The sequence below is a fragment of the Homarus americanus genome, unplaced genomic scaffold, assembly GCF_018991925.1.
Source record: "Homarus americanus isolate GMGI-L3 unplaced genomic scaffold, GMGI_Hamer_2.0 scaffold25467, whole genome shotgun sequence".
NCBI lineage: Eukaryota > Metazoa > Arthropoda > Malacostraca > Decapoda > Nephropidae > Homarus > Homarus americanus.
The window spans coordinates 6,677,069-6,691,767 of record NW_024732867.1 but is presented as its reverse complement, the minus strand read 5'-3'; positions in this window follow the sequence as shown (position 1 = coordinate 6,691,767).

Sequence of the window (14,699 nt, the reverse complement as noted above, 5' to 3'; positions counted from 1 at the left end):
CGTATCACCAACACACCACCACCAGTATCACCAACACACCACCAGCATCACCAACACACCACCACCAGTATCACCAGCACACCACCTCCTGTATCACCAACACACCACCACCAGTATCACCAGCACACCACCTCCTGTATCACCAACCCCTACCTCCTATATCACCAACACACCACCACCAGTATCACCAACCCACCCCTGTCACCAACACACACAAGTATCACCACACACCACCTCCTGTATCACCAACACACCACCTCATAACCTCACCAACACACCACCCACCAGTATCACCAACACACACCACCTCCTGTATCACCAACACACCACCTCACCCCTATCACCAACACACCACCCACCAGTATCACCAGCACACACACTCACCATATCACCAACACACCACCACAAGTATCACCAGCACACACCACCTCCCTCCTTAACACACCACAGTATCACCAACACACCACCTCCTGTATCACCAACACACCACCACAGTATCACCACACCTCCTGCATCACCAACACACCACACCAGTATACCCAGCACACACCACCTCCTGTATCACCAACACACCACCACCAGTATCACCAGCACACACCACCTCACCATGTCACCAACACACCACCACCAGTATACGCACACCACCTCCTTATCAACCACCACCACAGTATCACCAACACACCACCACAAGTATCACCAGCACACACCTCCTGTATCACCAACACACCACCACCAGTATCACCAGCACACACACCTCCTGTATCACCAACACACACACAGTATCACTGCACACACCTCCTGTATCACCAGCACCACCACCAGTATCACCAACACACACCACAGTATCACCAACACCACCACCAGTATCACCCACACCACCTCCTGTATCACCAACACACCTACAAGTATCACCACCAGCACACCACCACAGTATCACCAACACACCACCACCAGTATCACCAGCACACACCACCTCCTGTATCACCAACACACCACCACGAGTATCACCAACACACCACCTCCTGCAATCCACCAACACACCACCACGTATCACCAACACACCACCTCCTGTATCACCAACACACCACAAGTATCACCAGCACACACCACCCCTGTATCACCAACACACCACCACAAGTATCACCAACACACCACCACCAGTATCACCAACACACCACCTCCTGTATCACCAACACCACCACAGTATACCAACACACCACCTCTGTAATACCAGCACACACACCACAGGTATCACCAACACACCACCTCCCTGTATCACCAACACACCACCACACAGTATCACCAGCACACACACCACCTCCTGTATGCCAACACACCACCACAAGTTATCACCAGCACACACCACCTCCTGTATCACCAACACACCACCACAGTATCACCAACACACCACCACCAGTATCACCAGCCTGTATCACCAACACACCACCACAAGTATCACCAGCACACACCACCTCCTGTATCACCAACACCACCACGGTATGCCACCACCACCAGTATCGCAGCACACACCACCTCCTGTATCACCAACACACCACCACAAGTATCACCAGCACACCACCACAGGTATCACCAGCACACACCACCTCCTGTATCAACCATCACCTCTCTATCACCAACACACCACCACCAGTATCACCAACACACCACCTCCTGTATCACCACCACCACCAAATCACCAACGCACACCACCTCCTGTATCACCAACACACCACCTCTGCATGCCAACACACCACCACCATATCACCAACACACCACCTCCTGTATCACCAACACACCACCAAGTATCACCAACACACCACCTCCTGTATCACAACACACCACCACCAGTATCACCCAGCACACACCACCTCCTGTATCCACCACCTCATGTATCACCCAGCACACCACCCCAGTATCACCAACACACCACCCCTGTTAGCCACACCACCACAGGTATCACCAGCACACACCACCTCTGTATCCCGCACACCTCCATATCACCAACACACCACCACAAGTATCCACACCACCTGTCATCACCAACACCACCACGGTATCACAACCACACACCACCCCTGTATCACCAACACACCACCACCGGTATCACCCACACCACCTCGATCACCACCCACACCGACACCACCACAAGATCCAACACACCACCAGTATCACCAACACACCACCACCAGTATCACCAACACCACCACCAGTATCACAGCACACCACCTCCTGTATCAACACACCACCACCGGTATCACCAGCACCCCATCGCGCACCACCACAGTATCGCAACACACCACCTCCTGTATCACCAACACCACCACGAGTATCACCCAACACACCACCTGTATCACCAACACACCACCACAAGTATCACCAGCACCACACCCTCCTGTATCACCAGCCCCCAGTATCTTAGCACACCACCTCCTGTATCACCACACACACCACCACCAGTATCACCAACACACCACCACAGTATCACCAACACACCACCTCCTGTATCACCAACACACCACCACCAGTATCACCAGCACACACCACCTCACCAACATCCAACACACCACCACAAGTATCACACCACCCACCACCGTATCACCAACACACACCACCTCCTGTATCGCAACACCACCACCAGTATCACCAACACACCACCTCCTGTATCGCACCACCACCCATCACCAGCACACCACCTGTATCACCAACACACCACCACCAGTATCACCAGCACACACCACCTCCTGTATCACCAACACACCACCACCAGTATCACCAGCACACACCACCCTCCTGTATCACCAACACACCACCACAATATCCACCAGCACACACCACCTCCACTTATCACCAACACACCACACAGTGTCACCAACACCACCTCCAGCATCACCAACACACACCACCACAGGTATCACCCACACCACCACGAGAACTCACAGCACACCACCACCTGTATCACCAACACACCTCCTGTATCCAACACACCACCACCAGTATCACCAACACACCACCTGTATCACCAACACACACCACCACAAGTATCACCAGCACACACCACCACTGTATCACCAACACACCACCCCAGTATCGCACACCACCACCAGTATCACCAACACACCACCTCCTCATATCACCAACACACCTACGAGTATCACCAACACCACCTCCTGTATCACAACACACACCACCACCAGTATCACCAGCACACACCACCTCCTGTATCACAACACACCACCACCAGTATCACCAGCACACCACCTCTGTATCACCCAACACACCACCACCACCAGTATCACCAGCACACACCACCACGTATCACCAACACACCACCTCCTGCATCACCAACACACCACCACCAGTATCACCCACACCACCTCCTGTATCACCAACACACCACCACCAGTATCACCAGCACACACCACCTCCTGTATCACCAGCACACCACCACCAGGTATCACCAACACACACCCACCACACACACACACAGATCACCAGCACCACCTCCTGTATCACCAACACACCCACCACAAGTATCACCAGCACACACCACCTCCTGTATCACCAACACACCACCACCACCAGTATCACCAGCACACCACCTCATACCTCACCCAACACACCACCACCAGTATCACCAGCACACACCACCTCCTGTATCACCAACACACCACACCAGTATCACCAGCACACCACCTCCTGTATCACCAACACACCACCACAGTATCACCAGCACACACCACACCTCTGTCACCAACACACCACCACCAGTATCACCAGCACACACACCACCTCCTGTATCACCAACACACCACCACAGTATCACCAACACACCCTCCTGTATCACCAACACACCACCACAAGTATCACCTTTACCACCTCCTGTATCACCAACACACCACCACCAGTATCGCAACACACCACCACCGGTATCACCAACACCACCTCCTGTACATCACCAACACACCACCACCAGTATCACCCAACACACACCACCTCCACCATATCACCAACACACCACCACCAGTATCACCAGCACACACCACCTCCTGTAATCACCAACACACCACCACCAGTATCACCAACACACCACCACCAGTATCACCAACACACCACCATTATCACCAGCACACACCACCACCTGTATCACCAACACACCACTGTATCACCAACACACCACCGCAGTATCACCAAGCACACCACCAGCCATCGCAACACACCACCACCAGTATCACCACCACACACCACCTCCTGTATCACCAACACACCACCAGTATCGCAACACACCACCACAAGTATCGCCAGCACACACTCCTGTATCGCAACACCACCACCAGTATCCACCAACACACCACACTGTATCACCAACACACCACCTCCGCCATATCACCAGCACACACCAGTATCACCAACCTGCACCATCACCAGCACACACCACACCTCTATCACCAACACACCACCACCAGTATCACCAACACACACCACCACAGTATCACCAACACACACCACCAGTATCACAACACACCACCACCAGTATCACCAACACACCACCACCAGTATCCCCAGCACACACCACCTCCTGTATCACCAACACACACCACCACCAGTATCCGCAACACCACCACCAGTATCACCAACACACCACCACCAGTATCGCAACACACCTCTGTATCACCAGCACACCACCACCTGTATCACCAACACACCACCAGTATCACCAGCACACACACCACCTCCTGTATCACAACACACCACCAGTATCACCAACACACCACCACCAGTATCACCAGCACACACCACCTCCTGTATCACCACACCACCACCAGTATCACCAACACACCACCCACCTGTATCACCAGCCACACCACCTCCTGTATCACCAACACACCACCACAGTATCACCAGCACACCACCTGTATCACCAACACACCACCACCAGTATCCAGCACACCACCTCCTGTATCACCAACACACCACCACAAGTATCACCAACACACCACCTCCTGTATCACCAACACACCACCACCAGTATCCACCAGCACACCACACCTGTATCACACACATCCTGTCACAACACACCACCACAAGTATCACCAACACACCACCTCCTGTATCACCAACACCACCACCAGTATCCACCAACACACACACCCTGTATCACCAACACACCACCACCAGTATGCCAGCACACACCTCCTGTATCACCAACACACACACCACCTGTATCACCAACACACCACCACCAGTATCACCAACACACCACCACCCAGTATCACCAACACACCACCACCAGTATCACCCAGCACACCTCCTGTATCACCAACACACCACCACTGTATCCAGCACACCACCTCCTGTATCACCAGCACACCACCTCATATATCACCCAGCACACCACCACCAGTATCGCAACACACCACCACCAGTATCCCAACACCACCACCAGTATCACCACACACACCACCACCGTATCACCAACACACCACCACCAGTATCACCCAGCACCACCACCAGTATCACCAGCACACCACCTCCATAGCCATCACCAACACACCACCTCTGTATCACCAACACACCACCACAGTATCACCAACACACCACCACCAGTATCGCAACACACCACCACCAGTATCACCAACACACCACCACCAGTATCACCAGCACACACCACCTCCTGTATCACCAACACACCACCTCCTGTATCACCAACACACCACCACCAGTATCACCAACACACCACCACCTGTATCATAACACACCACCAGTATCCCAGCACACCACCTCCTGTATCACCAACACACCACCAGTATCACCAACACACCACCACCAGTATCACCAGCCACCACCTCCTGTATCACCCAACACACACCACCAGTATCGCAACACACCACCTTATCGCAACACACCACACTCCTGTATCACAACACACCACCACCAGTATCAACCACCACCACCAGTATCACCAGCACACACCACCTCCTGTATCACAACACACCACCACCAGTATCACCAACACACCACACCTGTCTTAACACACCACCACCAGTATCCCCAACACACCACCACCAGTATCACCAACACACCACCACCAACATCGCAACACACCCTCCTGTATCACCAACACACCACCACAGTATCACCAGCACACCACCACCAGTATCACCAGCACACACCACCTCTTAGCCATCACCAACGCACCACCACCAGTATCACCAACACACCACCACGGTATCACCAACACACCACCACCAGTATCACCAGCACACCACCTCATAATATCACACTCACACCACCACCAGTATCACCAACACACCACCACCGGTATCACCAACACACCACCATATCACAACCTCCTGTATCACCAACACACCACCACCTGTATCCACAACACACCACCACCTATCACAACACACCACCACCTGTATCACCAGCACACACACCACCTGTATCACCAACACACCACCACCAGTATCACAACACACCCACCAGTATCACCAACACACCACCACCAGTATCACCAACACACCACCATTCATCGCACACACCACCAGTATCACCAGCACACCACCTCCCTGTATCACCACCAACACACCAGTATCACCAACACACCACCAGTATCACCAACACACCACCACCAGTATCGCAGCACACACCTCGTATCACCAACACACCACCACCAGTATCACCAACACACCACCCCCAGTATCACCAACACACCCGACAACGCACCACCACCAGTATCACCAACACACCACCACGTATCACCAACACACCACCTCCTGTATCACCAACACACCACCACCAGTATCACCAACACACACCACCAGTATCACCAGCACACACACCACCCTCCATAATATCCAACACACCACCACCAGTATCACCAACACACACACCAGTATCACCAACACACCACCACCAGTATCACCAGCACACACCACCTCCTGTATCATCACACACCTCCTGTATCACCAACACACCACCACCAGTATCACCAGCACACACCACACTCATAACACGCAACACACCTACCACCAGTATCACCAACCACACCACCAGATCCACCCTGTATCGCAGCACACCACCAGGTATCACCAACACACACACCTGTATCGCAACACACACCACCCACCATAATCGCAACACACCACCACCAGTATCACCAACACACCACCGCATTATCACCAACACACCACCACCAGTATCCGCAGCACACCACACTCATGCCATCACCAGCACACCACCACCGGTATCACCAACACACCACCTCAGTATCACTGACACCACCTCCTGTCATCACCACACACCACCACCGGTATCACCAGCACACACCACCTCTATTATCACCAACACACCACCACCAGTATCACCGACCCACCTCCTGTATCACCAACCACACCACCACCTGTATCCCAACACACCACCTCCTGTATCAACACACCACCACAAGTATCACCAACACACACCACCTCCTGTATCACCAACACACCACCACCAGTATCACCAGCACACACCACCTCCTGTATCACCAACACACCACCACCACAGTATCACCAACACACCACCACTCCTGTATCACCAACTCTCACCTCCTGTATCACCAACACACCACCACCAGTATCACCAGCACACACCACCTCCTGTATCACCAACACACCCACCTCCACTATCACCAACACACCACCACCGTATCACCAACACACCACCTGCTCACGCTACACCTCTGTATCACCAACACACCACCACCAGTATCACCAGACACACCTCATCTCACCACCTGTATCACCAGCACACACCACCTCCATGTATCACCCAACACACCACACCACCACCTGTCACCAGCACACCACCTCCTGTATCACCAACACACCACCACCAGTATCACCAACACACACCACCTCCTGTATCACCAACACACACCTGTTCCCACACACCTCCTTATCACCAACACACCACCACCAGTATCACCCACACACCACCACCGTATCACCACCACCAGTATCACCAGCACACACCACCTCCTGATCGCAACCACCACCACCAGTCAATCACCAGCACACCACCTCCTGTATCACCAACACTTACCTCCTGTATCACCAACACACCACCACCAGTATCACCAGCACACACCTCCTGTATCACCAACACACCACCACCTGTATCACCAACACACCACCTCCTGTATCACCAACACCACCATATCACTGTACACCACCTTGATCACCAGCACACCCACCTGTATCACCAACACACCACCACCCCTGTATCACCAACACACCACCACCTGTATCACCAACACACCACCACCTGCATCACCAGCACACACCACCACCACCTGTATCACCAGCACACCACCACCACCTGTATCACCAACCACCACCTCCTGTATCCAACACACCACCTGTATCACCAGCACACCACCTCCTGTATCACCCTCTCCCACCTCCTGTGTCACCAACACCACCTGATCACCCACTTCACCTCCTGTCCCAGCCCACCACCTCATCACCTTCTCTAATCTATGAACGTATATATATATCATGGTGATATTGTTGACTTAAAAGTGTCTCTGAAGCTATCATCACAACTACACCTGTACATATTCTTATACCTGTGTTAATAAACTTCCTGGAGTGTGTGTTGTTTGTCACCACAAGAGAGTTACACTAGCGAACTCTAGAACTTAACGTGTTTACCATCACCGCCACCAGTGTTACCTCTGTGGGGTTTTACTGTGGAACGTGATGGAGGCGTAAAGAAAACACTCCGGCCTGAGATGATCACAGAAGACGCCGGTAGAGTATATCCCGGGCGTGTGTGTGCTGTGTGTGTGTGTGTGTGCGTGTGATTCACCTGCGCCACTACTACCTGCCCCGCGCCACCTGTTGCCGCGTCTGCACCATACAGGTAACTGACGCTCGCCATCACCTCCCGCTCGCCCCACGCTTCCACCACCACCATCTGCCCGGCGCCATTACTGTTATCACCACCGCCTGGCCCGCTCCATCACCACCTTCTCTTCACGCCCTGCGTCAATATCCCCCCATTACCTGCCCGCGCCACCACCCCCCTCACCACCTGCCCCGCCACCAACCCTCAACCACCTGCCCGCCACCACCCCTCCACCACCTGCCCCCGTCACCAACCCCTCAACCACCTGCGCCACCACCACCTCCAGACAGAGTGCCTCGCCAAACTCGCGTCTAACAAAGACACTGTTGAATACAATTTGGGTCGGTCAAAAAGAACCCTTAAAACAGTAATTAGGAAAGAACTTGCTGATGAATTTGACGCAAGCAGACAAGTGCAAACAGGCATTAGTCTATCCATTGTTTACCATGATGAGATGTACCAAGTGAAACATTTATATGGAGCAAGTAACAAAATCTCTAGATTACATGATGTGAAACAAAAACTAAATGCAAAGTGTGTGGTCAAACAAATGGCCCCACACATACGGCCTTGACTGTGTGAGGATAGAACCTTTTATGGACAGGCCCAAGTACACTTTATCTCGAATGGCAAGATGGCCGACATATAAAGATTGTATCCACTTTTTTTGCACTTAGTAACTATATCATTTCCCCTGTACAGAACCAAACACACAATGTGCTTGAATACTTCTCACGCAAATGTGAATAAGAAAGTGTGCGTCCAGACATACTGCCTCACACTGCTGTACTCACGCAGTTGGGAATAAGTTACTTATGTATAAAACTAAACAAATAATGTAATTGAAATACTGTGTAACATCCAGTGCCATAATATCCTGACAACGGGGGTTAATACTGACCCTTTGTGACCTCCACCACCTGCTCCGTACTATCACCACCACCACCTGCCCTGCGCGATCACCACCACCACCACTACCTGACCCGCGCCACCCCCTCCACCACACACACACATTTCAAACAAGAAAGGCGGCAGGTGGGGTGTTTGCTAGAGAGATCACGACTCCTTACACTCAGCTCCCCTCCACCCTCCCACCAACTCTTCCGCCACCAGGAATTTCCGAACTATAACTTCCTTCCCCCACCTCTAATCTTCTTTCACCCCTCCTTTCTCTACAAAAGAGAGACAGAACAGACCCACCCACCTACCCACCCAGCCACCCACCCGCCCACCCAGCCCTGCACGAAATAGTTGAACAACTCTCACCTACATACAACGATCCAGGAGAGTTCTGGCGTTGACTTAGGCAAAGGTTGCAGCCGTAACGAGTCATCATATATAACTGACCAGGCAAAAGTAAAGTATATGACGACCATGACACATATTCAGGGCATGTAGGAACATCTTCCAATCACAAATGAAGAGAACAGGGGTTGATGGTCCCACGAGAACTCGTCCTGATGAACTCTGGGGCCAGACACACCGCACTCAGCCTTCCTGAAGTCATATGGGAGGATCAGTGAACAGCCCATTGTCCAAACCAATCACCTCGGAAGAACTCCACAGCCATCCCCAATACCAAAAATAAACCTGGCTATTCAGGCATCACCAAGAGATCCTCAGACATAAACAACCTTGCCATGGAGGACTGAGAACCACAATGAACGCTTGCCTGGCCTCGGGTTACTTCCCAACTAAATTCAAAGAGGCCACTATTACCCTAACACCAAAACAAGGAAAGAACCCCGCCGTCCCATTAAACTACAGGCCGATCTCCCTCCTCGAAATACCTGGAAAAATCCTAGAAAAAATCACCAATAACAGTCTGAGAAATCACCTGGAAACAACCATCAGAGTGAACTGCAGACAATTCGGGTTCAGGAAAGGGAAGTCCACCACAACAGCGATAGCCCTGGCATGTGAAAACATAGCCAGAGCCGCGGCGAGTGGTAGACAATGTAATCTAACTCTCCGGGATGTAGCGAAGGCATTTGACAACGTCTGGCATGACGGTCTAAAATATAAGATCCTCCAACTCGGACTTCCAACCAACATTGAAAAGTTGCTTTGCAACTTTCATGACGGCAGAAATGCCAGACTGAAGGTAGGACAACACACAGGAGAGACCTTCCACACTCATGAGCGGAGTCCCTCAGGGGAGCGTCCTCTCCCCCACCCTATATATTATCTACACAAGGGACACCCCGCCTCCCATTAGAATAGATAACGAAGATATTATGTATGCAGATGACATCATTCAAATAACAACACATCAAGGAAAATCGCGAGCGTTACAGGTCGACAACACGAGGCGGGAATTAGAAAGGGTAAATAATTACAAAAAACAATGGAAAATCCAAACCAGCCTCCCGAAATTCACATGATACCCTTATGCAGAAGGAAAACCCATCCATTAGTAACCAATAATGCCCAGATAGAATACAAAAGCAGAGGCACCCTCCTGGGCCTACATATATCCACGACAGGATACTCCCATCATGTCCACACCAGGAAGGAAAAGGCAAGAAGAGAGCTGAGAAAACTACGCTTTAAAGCGCTTCCTGAGAAAATAAAACTCCGCCTGGTGACATCATTTATCATACCGATATTAACTTACCCAGCAGTACCTCTTCATACTATGAGCACCACTCAAATATTAAAATTACAGGTGGTCCAAAATGAAGCCCTAAGATTCGTCACAGGTGAAAGATACCCCTTCACTAGAACCACAGCCGAGATACATAGAGACCTGAGAATAAAACCCATCAACCAGCAGCTGCACACCCTGGACAGCAGAGTCTGGCAAAAGATAGAACGATCAGAGCAAGAACTCCTTCAAAGACTCCCACCAGATAACGACAACAACCATACATGGTTCCCAAAAAGTTACCAAATCTCAAAAGGTCCATTACCACCCCCGATCTACACGGCCAGGCAATAGACAACCTCCCTAGACAAGCATCCGCCAGTAGGGTCGGCGGAATGTGAAATAAGGCCCTTAAAACACCCATATATGGGACAGGGTAGGATGTCTAGTGCCTGTACCGACAGACAATAACTAACCCATGACACAACCCTAACACACTATTAGCTTAGCTAGGCGGTCAGCCCGCCCTCTCTTACCTCCTCCTAAATTTCTTCAATTTCCGAACTATAACTTCCTTCACCCACCTCTAATCTTCTTCCACCCCTCCTTTATCTATAAAAAAAACACCATCCTCTTAGGTAAATGCTCCTCCTTTTACTTCCCATTGTCCTTCTCCATCCTTCCCTCCCTTCCTCCATTCCTTCCTTTACCTCCCTCACACATTTCTTCCCTCGTATGACAGACTGAAGTACAGTGCAGTGTCATGACAACTCCTCAAGTCACTCCTGTGCGGTGATTCATACTCGTTAAGGTGAATAATGCCTGGCCAGCAGTGGTGGGTGCTGTTTGCCAGTCCAGCGCCAACAACACTAGCGCCAGAGGGACAACAGCGGCTGTTTCTGGAGCTAATAGTTATACTTCCCTCACTCCCGGGAAAGGAATTACTGGCCATAAACTGTCATTGTCATATATGTCTGCCGTCTTGCAGAGGGCATCCCTGATCACCATGAGGAATTTAGAGCCTCCCTGCAAAACAGATAGCAAAATGAGCTGTTCTTATCCCCTGTCTCAGCAGATGAATTACTGGCCATCATAAAAATGTCCAAAGATGCAGCAGCAGGCGAAGACAATATACCAATGAGCAGCATTAAGAAAGTAGCCCACTTATTACTACCTGTTCTTCTACACATTTGTAACTCCTCCTTCACTAATGGTGTCTTTCCTGATAAACTGAAAATTGCTAAAGTTCACCCAGCATATAAAAAATCTGGGGACAAAGGTCTCTTCAAGAATTACTGCCCCATATCAGTCCTCCCAGCCTTGAGTAAGATACTGGAAAAGCTAGCATGTTATAGACTAAATTCCTTCTGCAATGCCAATAACATCTTTACAGACTCCCAGTTTGAATTTAGAGCTAGAAGGTCGACTGAGAGTGCTCTGCTATCGCTTACTAATGACATCTTAAACTCCTTTGATGACAGTCAGTTCACAGTCGGTATATTCTTGGACCTCTCTAAAGGCTTCGATACTGTCGACCATACCATCCTCCTTTTAAAGCTTGAACCTTTACGGCGTTAGGGGCCTGTCCCACAATTGGTTTACCTCATATCTGTCCAACAGGATGCAGTATGTCTGCTATAATAATCACCAATCTGACTCCTCACCAATCTTGTATGGCGTCCCCCAAGGTTCCATTCTCAGTCCAGTACTGTTTTTGTTGTACATAAACGACATAGTCCACACCAGCACACTTATAAAATACAACTTATTTGCAGACGATAGTAATTTCTATGCCAGCAACTCAGACCTCCATTCCTTGATGAGAACTATGACATTGAATTGACTAAAGTCAGGACCTGGGTAATACGTAATAAACTGACCTTAAACCTTGAGAAAACCCACTACACGATCTTTCACAGAAGGAAAAACTTACCCCCAGACTTGGACCCCCTGTACCTTGGTAATATAGTCCTCAAACGCGAACAAAATACTAAATTCCTCGGAGTTATTGTTGATGAGAAACTTAACTGGAAAAACCACATACAAGCCATTCACAGTAAAGTCAATAAACAGTGAGGTATCATGCATCACACTCGACAGTCGCTCACTCTCACAGCAATGAAAGAAATCTATCATGATCTTGTTTACCAACACCTGATACACTGTCACACGCTATGGGGGGCCTCTGGCTCTTCAAAAACACAATCTCTGGTTACTGCGCAAAAGAGAGTTGTACGGACAATGACCTACTTGAAAAAAACAGATCACACAAAAGAAAAAATTGCTAAATTGAAAATGATAAAATTCGAAGATATTAACACCTACTGCTGTGCCCTCTTTGTTTACAAGTCTAGCAATCACTTGCTTGACAATAATTATTTCCAGTTCCGGAATAATCAGAGATACAACTTTAGACACCCAGAGCTACTAAGACCACCCCCCATGCGCTCCTCTCAGTCCCTGACCTCCATAAAATATCATGGTGTGAAGGTGTGGAACAACTTACCCCCACCCATCAGAGCAAAGACTACGCTCCCTTCCTTTAAATCTTCTCTTAAAAAATATCTATTGTCTAAGTATTAATATTTCTTGTAACACTTACTATATTTACAGTACCTGTTTTTATTGTACCATCAAAACCGTTTTATCGGAAATTATCATGATAAGAAATTACCATTGCAATAAACATAATTGCCAACTTGACATAATCCTGACAGCTCTGTCCTCTTGTTCAACCTTATTACTGTACTACCCATGTTGTACTGCTCCCCCATTTTACTTATGTTTTTTTTTTAATTCCACTGTAATTTATGTATACTTACAATAAAAATAAAAATAAAAATAAATAAACTAAAAAAAATATTAAATAAATAAAATTAATAAATATTGAAGTGATAACCGTGGTAACATTATGAGATGTTCTTATTACCACCATGCTATTGTACTATTCCAGGTGATACTAAATGCTACATAATACTTCCTTGAGATCAATGTACAGTATATATCAGGTGCCTACAGGAGAGCTCAGGTTCTCAACTGGCTCAGCCATGTTAATAGTGTTATTATTATCCACTCTGTATCTGTGTTTTTCTGGCTAAATAAACTGCTTCAATTCAATTCAATTCTCATACACTGTCATGCTGCAATCCCGCCATATTGACCGGTCTTGTCATAATGATTATACTCCGCTATGCTCTTGTACACCGTCACATCGTTATAAATG